The sequence below is a fragment of the Lathyrus oleraceus genome, chromosome 1 (genome assembly GCF_024323335.1).
Source record: "Lathyrus oleraceus cultivar Zhongwan6 chromosome 1, CAAS_Psat_ZW6_1.0, whole genome shotgun sequence".
NCBI classification, from domain to species: Eukaryota; Viridiplantae; Streptophyta; class Magnoliopsida; order Fabales; family Fabaceae; genus Lathyrus; species Lathyrus oleraceus.
In genome coordinates, this window is record NC_066579.1 from 243,791,998 (window position 1) to 243,802,294 (window position 10,297).

The window sequence follows — 10,297 nt, forward strand, 5'->3', positions numbered from 1 at the left end:
TTTGATCAAATTTTGAAGAAACTTGTTGAGGAAGTCATACAAGATACTGAGATGAATTAGGGCTTCCAAGGCAAACAAGCTTCAAACACTTTATGAATTCTTGATCGAATGATAAATAAAGATCACGAGGACCCATATTGGATGTATAGAACCAATGTGAATCATCGCTTGATTGGTCTCCTTGCATTGAGGTCTCAAACCCTAGTTGTGAGCTTGATGAGGCATTGGTGGATGCACATACTACCTATAAAAGAAACAAAGCTATACATAGACATGTTTTTGGTATTTTGGTTAGTAAATAATGAAAAACAAAGTATGATACAATCAAATGTGCTTGGTGATTTCTCCCAATGCAAACCCAAGGAATGAGGGGTAAGGAGGATGCCAATGTGTGATCCCAAAGCCAATATGCAAATGATGAAAGAGCATGAGGGATCTTAGGGTCAAAATTGGGGATTTACAACTGTCCCTATTTAAGAACATTCTAACTGAGGATGTGAAGGTTAATATCTTTGTATCAAATCAGTAGAATGGACTTCAATAACAACATATAGAAACAAATTTTGGTCCCTAGGAGACCTCGTGATGCATATGATATGAATGTTAAAATAATCTTTGTGGGGAATATATTGCCACGAAGGAAAAGAATCCGAAAGAGACTGAAGGTCCACAGGAGCAGTATGCATTCCTTAAGGAAAACTCTTTGGGGAGACAGAGACTCTTGGGGGATAAAAAGTTGTGCATAGGCCACGCTACGACTTAAAATTGCTGGAGACACGAGGGAATTTCCATGAGAATAAATCAATGGAAGGACTCGGTCTGGGGATAAGGGAAAGCTGGGGATAGGAATGGGTTCAGAACAAAACTAAAATACTCAAACCAAACAGAGGACTGGCGATTTCAATGGGGAAATACGCACTCAAACTCAATTGGGGAAGAATGAACTCCAACGTAGGAGTACTAGAGATATATTATATATTACTGGTAACTGGGTAGAAAGATAATACACTCTGATAGAGGGACATCCGTTACCGATTAGGGTAAACATATCAAGGATGACACGCTGAGGAAAAATAGGTGTATCCGTTACTTGTTACTGGGTAAGAATAACCTGCTGGGGAGAGAACTCAAATAGGATTTACAATTACCAGTTACTGGCCAGAAGACCAAAGAGAGAGTATCCATCACCTATTTAAAGTGAACATATCAAGGATAAACTCAAATGAAGAATATCTGTCATCGGTTAAGATGAACATATCAAGGATAAACTACCGGGGAGAAAAGGCAATTATATCTATCAGTTACTGGATAGAATACCAAAGAGAGAATATCCGTCACCGATTAGGATGAACATATCAAGGATAAACTCAGCAAGGGAAAATAGGAAATACAAATACCAGTTACTGGGTAGAATACCAAAAAGCGAGAGAAAATTCGTCACCGGTTAAAATGAACATATCAAGGATAGACTCTCTGGGGAATAAAATACGGATTACAACTACCTTTTTACTAGGTAGAAAACAAAAAAAAATAAGAATATCCGTCACAGGTTAGGATGAACATATGAAGGATAGACTACCTGGGGAAATCGTGAAAACGAATCCACTGGGGAAGACAAAGGAAGTAGATTACATTTTACCGGGTGTTGGGAAAAAGTAATGTACTCAAAATTCGAGAAGAATATTACCAATTACTGGGTAATAAACTCTCAGGGGACCAAAATATCCATCTAGGTAATAACTAGAAAGAAACGATTAAACAAAGACTCAACCCAAAGAGGATCTAACTCAAAGGGAGTGGTTCGATCCAGATAATTAACTAGGGAGGAAACTGAAAAAATAATCATCCACGAGGAAATAACTCAGTGGGAAATGAGAAAGGTTAAACTCTTTCTGCTTAAGGGGCTGACACTCTACAATTGAAGAAGGACATACATACCAAATCTTCCCGGGTAAATAATATTACCGAAGCAGGGGATCAGAAGAAGAAATCAAATGCGATAAAATTCATAATGAAATATCTAATGCTGTGTTTTACGCATGAATATGCATGTATATGATCATGATTCTACTGACAAAATAACACAAAGGATACAAATAAAAAAGATTTCAGTCACGGATGCAACACTCGGCTAATTTTAACTGGAGAAAATGTTAGGGATGAAAATAAATCATCTAGCTCTGAATAAATCAGCCCTAGCTGGGAGACTCATGGAGAACATGCTTCCAATCATGGGGAGAGTACTGCTGAAGGATGATCAACCAAACATGCCAATGATAGAAAAAAAGATCTATTGAGGCTCCAAATTATCGACACAGCGGGGAATTTTAAGTCAACACCATATCAGAATGGGAGACAACCTTGCAGGGAACAAAAATCAAATGCTACTTAGATCCAATACTATCAGGGACGAGGGATCTCCATATCAAAGGATGAACTTCGTTGGGGAATTCAAGAGGTAAAACTCTACATGAGGATTTAAGCAAATTTCTGGGGATGCTATGACCAAGACCATCACATCCCTCAATACTCATTGAATTCTTCTTGGAAATTGCAAAATAAACCAATCCCAAGGCAAAGATAAATGGATCTAATTCACACAGAGGAGAAACTGCCAAAGATATGCAACATAATCAAATGCAAAATGGAAACCAAATAAAGGTTCTGGATCTCCAGGGTCCAATCATAAAACACAAACTAGGAGGATACAAAACCTGAGAACCACAACTTGGGAATATGAATTTGAAAAGAGGACCGATCATCATCTTAATTCTACTAGGGGATAATAAAATACTCGGGGAGAAACTAATCAACCAAGTTGGGGATAAATGATGAATTGTTGGGAAGGAAAGTAATTACCAAAGCAACTGCTTGGGGAAGACCAATAATGCTTCACACTTCGAGACTTACCTGTTTTCAGATTGCTGTTGACATTCCTTACTGAAATCGATTATTCTTAAAGTGATTGTTTTTATTATTTTAAGAAAAATAATAATTATTCATTCATTTATTTCAAAATTATTATCATAAAAATTCAATTTTATTTAGCAGAAGTAAATAAGAATAGAAATAATTGGATAAAAGCTCAATTTTATTTAATAGAACGGTAGTCCATAAATGACGAAACTCCATAGATCTTTACAAAGTTAAAAAATGGTAATTTACATGGAAAAGGGCTACATTGAATAAAATGATCACTACTCTCCCTACCAACTTCTAAATCCATTGTGCTTATCTTCAGTTGGGAATGATGAATCAGAACCAAATGACTTACTCAAAACTGCTTCCATGATTAGGACCAACCAAATACAGTTACTTGCCATAATCCCTAATTTTTGCCTAGATTTCCCCAAGGTGGGGTACTCAATCTATCGGGATGAATTTTCTATTTTATGTCTCTAACTTTTTCCTGGACCGTCCTCTCGGGTTTTCAATCCACCGAGCCGCTCATTTTTGCCTAAGCCTCCCTTTTGGGTTTTCAACTTAGTGAGTTGTTCTTTTCTTTTTAGGATAATAATTTCTTGACTGCATCGACATTCACAGGACGAGTGAACTCTTCGCCATCCAAAGTTGTAAGAATCAAAGCACCGCCTGAAAAGGCTCTCTTCACAACATATGGGCCTTCATAATTAGGAGTCTATTTCCCCCTAGCATTAGGTTTGAAAGATAAGTTCTTCTTGAGCACAAGGTCACCTTTTCTAAACACACGAGGCCTGACCTTCTTATCAAAAGCTTTCTTCATTCACTGATGATATAATTGACCATGACACATGGAAGTCAATCTTTTCTCTTCAATCAAATTCAACTGATCAAACCTTGTCTGACACCATTCAACTTCTGTCAACTTGGCTTCCATTAGGACACGCAATGATGGAATCTTAACCTCCACGGGGAGCACAACTTCCATGCCATAAACCAGAGAGAAAGGTTTTTCCCCTGTTGAAATGCGGATGGATGTACGGTACCCATGCAAAGCAAAAGGGAGCATATCATGCGAATCCTTATATGTCACAACCATCTTCTGGATGATCTTCTTAATGTTCTTATTTGCATCTTCAACAACCCCATTCATCTTGGGTCTGTATGGAGAAGAATTATGATGTGTAATCTTGAGGTCTTTGCAAAGAGCTTCCACCATATTATTGTTCAAGTTCGATCCATGATCAATAATGATCTTGCTTTACACACCATAACGACATATAATTCGATTCTTGAGGAACCTTACAACAACTTCTTGGTCATATTTGCATACGATGTCGCTTCAACCCACTTTGTGAAGTAATCAATAGCCACCAGAATGAAACAATGTCCGTTCGAAGCTTTTGGCTCAATCATACCAATTATATCAATTCCCCACATGGAGAAGGGCCATGTAGGGGAAACGAGATTCAACAGTGTCGGAGGAACATGAATCTTATCTGCGGAAATTTGACACTTGTGGCATTTCTTCACAAACTTGCAACAGTCAGATTCCATTGTCAGCCAATAGTAACCTGCTCTTAACATCTTCTTTTCCATAGCATGTCCATTTGAATGAGTACCAAAGGAACTTTCAAGGACTTTTGTCATCAACATGTCTGCTTCGTGTCTATCCACACATCTGAGCAAAACCAAATCAAAATTTCTCTTGTAACCATATCACCATTCAAGTAGAAATTGTCGGCTAATCTTCTCAAAGTCTTTTTATCTTTCAAAGATGCCCCATATGGGTAGATCTGACTTTGGAGGAAACATTTAATATCTAAATACCAAGGTTTTCATCTTTGAATTCTTCGACAGCAAACACATGAGATGGCCTATCAAGACACATCACGGTCAAATTGGGAACTTCATTCCAAAGTTTCACCATAATTATTGAGTCAACGTTGCAAGAGCATCTGCCATCCGGTTTTCATCTCGAGGGATATAATGAAACTCAACTTTTGTAAACAAAGTTGATATCGTCCTCGCATAGTCTCTATATGGTATCAAACTAGGTTGATTCATCTACCATTCACCTTTGATCTGATTCACAACCAAAGTTGAATCTCCATAGACGTCAAGATACTTTATTCTGAGATCAATGGCCTCTTCAAGCCCCATGATGCAAGTTCATACTCAGCCATATTATTTGTAGATTTGAATTTCAACCTAGCTGTAAACAGAAAATGAGTTATTTGAGGAGTAATAATCACTGCCCCAATGCCATTACCATACGAATTAACACCTCCATCAAATACCATGCCCCAACGAGAACCAAATTATGACCCTTCTTTAAGCAATTGTTCATCACAATATTTCATCTTCAAGTACAAAATCTCTTCGTCAGGAAAATCATACTGCACTGACTGATAATCTTCAATCGGTTGGTGAGCCAAATGGTCAGCCAAGACACTACCTTTAATTTCTTTTTGAGATCAGTATTCAATATCATACTCAGATAACAACATCTGCTAACGGTCAATCTCCCGATTAAAGCAGGCTTTTCAAAAATTTACTTAATTGGATCCATTTTGGATATCAACCAAGTAGTATGATTCAACATATACTGGCGCCAACGCATAACAGCCCAAGCTAATGCACAACATTTCTTCTCAAGCATAGAATACTGAGTCTCATAGTCGGTGAACTTCTTACTGAGGTAGTAAATGGCATATTCTTTCTTTCTGGATTCATCTTGCTGACCAAGAACATAGCCCATACTTTCATCAAGCACAGTCAAATACATGATCAACGGTCTTCCTTCAGTAGGCGGAGACAAAATTGGAGGTTCAAGTAGATACTCTTTAATACTATCAAAAGCTTTTTGGAAATCTTCGGTCCAATCACAAGACTAATCTTTCCGAAGACGCTTGAAAATAGGCGCACATGTGGCAGCCATATGCAATATAAATCTTGAGATATAGTTCAAACGGTCGAGAAAACCTATGACTTGCTTCTCAATTTTGGGCGCAGGCATTTCTTGTATTGCTTTAGCTTTAACCTTGGCAGGATCAACTTCAATACCCTTCTCTCTAACAATGAAGCCCAACAATTTACCAGAACGAACACCAAAAGTACACTTATTGGGATTCAAGCGGAATTTATATTTACTCAAATGCTGGACTAACTTCAATAAATTCTCAACATGTTCTTCTTCATCACTTGATTTGGCAATCATATCATCAACATAAACTTCAATCTCTTTATGCATCATATCATGAAAAAGAGTGTTCATAGCTCTATGGTATGTTGCACCAACATTCTTTAAACCGAAAGGCATCACTCTATAACAAAATGTTCCCCAGGGTGTAATGAATGTGCTTTTCTCCATATCTTCAGGTACCATTTTGATTTGATTGTAACCGGAAAATCCATCCATAAACGAAAAGGCTTTGAATTTAGCCGTATTAGCTACCAACATATCAATGGGTGGCAGGGAAAAAATCATCTTTCGGACTAGCTTTATTCAAATCTCTATAATCAACACACATGTGGACTTTTCCATCCTTCTTAGGGACAAACACAATATTGTCCGCTCACTGTGGATACTCGGAGGTTACAAGAAAACCAGTAGCAATCTGCTTCTGTAATTCTTCTTTGATCTTTACTGCCATATCAAGATGGGTTCTTCTCAACTTCTTCTTGATCGGCGGGCATTCTGGCTTCAACGAAAATCTATTCTCTACAATCTCAGAATCCAGACCAGGCATGCCTTGATAGGACCAAGCAAACACATCAGAATAATCTCGAAGAAGATCAATCAACCCCTTCTTAGCTTCTAGACACAGTTGAGCCCAATCTTGACTTCCTTCACATCATCTTCGGAACCCAAGTTGACTAGTTCAATCTTCTCTTCAAATGGCTGAATGGATTTTTCATCATGCTCAAGTAAACGGGATAATTCATCAGATACTTCTTCATCATCAATCTCTTCCTTATCTTCAAACACAGGGAAATCAAAGTTTGGAGAAGGAGTAGGATCATTGTATTCAATGGGTTTGACAACCAACCTACATAATGATTTGATAGTTTGATTTTAGAGGAGTGGAGTGCGGACAAATATTATGCAGATAGAAAGATTATTATTTATTTATGTTTTTTTTGTGATTACCATTTTTAGAAAAAGCAAAAAGTAAAATAAAACATCATAGATGTGGATGAATAAAATTGTATTTTATTGATGATAATAATAAAAATGTCGGACAATGTTCACTTCTCCCTTAGGCATGGGAGAAAGATTTTTTTTAAAGATAATAAAAACAAATTACTTAGAATGATGAATGGCAACGGGAAGATCAACAGCAACCCAATTGTTGCAAGTTTGGCCATACGTCACAATGTTGGCGCAAACTTCGTCTTCATCACCATTGTCTTCAACAATGGTAGCTGAGTGTTGATCATTCTCATGAATGAACCCTCCATTGCGGAATACTGGTTTCATAACTTTGACTTTGGCGTTGAACGACCCTGGTTGAAATCCTAGTCTGACTCTGTTCTTGTTCTCGGTGACCTCCATAACACGACCCCATTTGTCAATGTTGCCAGCTTGAATAGCCTCTTGCGCATCTTTTAAAGAAGACATGGATGCCCCAGTTTTCTTTAAATCATTAGCAATAGATAAGGCTTGGAAGGGCGTTCCAACCTCCTCCTCAGCATCAACATATATTAAAGATGACAAATGGCTCACTAACAATGCCTTTTCTCCACCAAAAATGACAAGCTTGCCGTTCTTCACAAATTTCAGCTTCTGGTGAAGAGTAGACGTAACTGCTCCAGCTTCATGAATTCATGGCCTTCTTAACAAGCAGCTATAGGCCGGGTGGATATCCATTACCTGGAAAGTAATTTGGAAATCACTCGAACCTATCTTCACTGGTGTAGCGGTAAATTCCTGAGCATCAAGCTATGGATAAGCTAGATGACAATAAAACCAGAGTCGCCACTACGCTTTTATTGTTTCCAAGGGAAAAGGGAAAAGTACGAACAAAACCCCAAAATAAGAAGTTTTCAAATCAAAACTAATAAAATACCATAGATTACAGGTACTGGGGTTGGTTACACAGAGGGAAGGTGTTAGCACCCAAAGTATCCTAGGTATTCCTAGGGAGCCCTTTTTTGTGTGCATATGTGTTTTTGTATAAAATGATGTTTGTAATAAATAGAATGGGGGGGTGAGAAAAGAATTCATTAATTATATTTTTGTGTTTGACAAGACCTTCAGACTTGTGCCTACGTACCAACATAAAAATGAGGGATCAAAACCTCGTAGTTCATGGTATCAGTTTCAAAGTGTGTGCATTGCTTTTAACAAAATTTAAGTTTGAAAGGCACAAGGGCCTAAAATGGTTTGAATGGGTGTTGGTTCTTTTTGTATTTTGAAAATTTTAAGTCAATTATAGTTAGGTTTATTTACAAGTTTATTTAAGAAAAGATTTTTAAAAATGCAATGGCATAAGGCCAAAGTTTCTAGTTTGCAATAAGATCAAAGTTTAGAAAACAGTCACAAGCAAAGAAGATTTTAAAAGGAGGGAGAGATTTTGAAATTAAAGAAATGTGGAGGAGTTGAAGAAACTAATCCTAAGCATAAATTTAAAAGTTAAGAGTTGAAAAGCTCTGGCCAATGGGCTGCAATCCAATGGACAAGAATGTCATATAGAAACCCAAATTTCCCTTGGACTTTAGAATCGCACAATAATCAATACACAAACAGCAAGTTGAAGAGCAAGACATCAAATAAAGATAGCCACATCCAAGCTTAACAACTCCATGATCTTCTTCAAGTTTTGCCCATGTAGTAGATGACTTCCAAGATGACATAAGTCATAGGCTCAAAATAACAGCTTCACAATGATCATGTTGCAGATGAACATAAATGGATCTTCAATGAAGTATCAGATGAAGTTTCAACTCACAAGCATTTGGTTTCATGAAAATTGACATTGGCCAAGTCCTTTGCATAGGGAGTGTTGCCTAAATTCTAAGTTCAATTGTCTCAGATCAAACCAACCGTCCACACAACATATTTTTTAGGGTTTTTGTTCTTATTATGTATATTAAGGTCAAAAGACCACACAAACAATCACAATATACACAATTCAAATATATCACAAAATATGGTCTAAGTGGACAAAGTGAAAATGACATTAACATAAACAACTTGAATGGTATGAATAATGGCAAATGAATAAGGCTTAAAAATTAAAGTGTATTGAAATTAAATGACTTGAAATTAAATGTTAGTTGTCAATGAGTTAGAAGTTAGTATTGCTTTTGCTTTTATTTTGTTTAAGTCATTCTTTGGAGAACACTCAACCCACTTATCACAAGCATGGATCCTTGAACCAAGACATCTTCCAAAGGAAGTAAAAAAGGCCAAATCTTCACACAATACCATGAAAGAGGGGAGACTTACAATCTCACTAACTAGAATGATATGCCTTTTGTGTCAAAATTTAGCGCTATGTTAAGCAATCGTAATTGGACTTATGTAGAAGTCACAACTATTTGAGGTCGGGTAATAGAATTTTGGTGTTAATGCATGTTAGAGACATAGTATGATGAACTATGCTCATGAAACATACCACACACAAAAAAAATATGCAAAGTGGGGGACCTAATCTCATCCATACTGATGTTGATTTTGCAATCAACTAGCCTTAGGATATAGAGACATTATAGGTGCATAAAATGAATGCATAAAGAATGGGAATAAGATGAAGAGGGAGGGGGAATGGATCAAGTAGAAATTGGACAAAGGAGGACTCTTACCAAGTTAAGATCATTCATTCATTTTGGGAGATGGAATGTACATTCCATCAATCCCCCAAATCCAATGATCTTAACTTAACAAAGTCAAATCAACCTTGACCAATGCCTAACAACACAAGTCAAACTCACAAAGTCAATTAAAATAGCTCTACACAATTTATTTGGCATTTAATCAATTAAAAATAATAAAAATAATGCATTAAATTAAATATGGTTGGTCAATTTCCTAAAACCTCATCAAAACACCAAAGAAATGGCCATGCGATTTATCATAGGTCAAACAAGGTCAAAGGACCTTGGAGAAAAAATTTCAGAATTCTTGGAAACTTAAAAATATTTTGAAACAATTAAAAATATTCACAAAATTAATTAAATCATGAAAAATATTAATAATTATCCAAAAAATAATTTTAATTCAGAAAATGAAAGAGAATTTTATTAAAAAACATTTGGTGAAACTCTCATATTTCTTGGATCAATATTAAATTTAATATGAATTAAAGAAAGTAAAAGAAATAAAATGAAAATCAACTAAATCATAAAAATGTGGACCACTTGATCTCCCTCA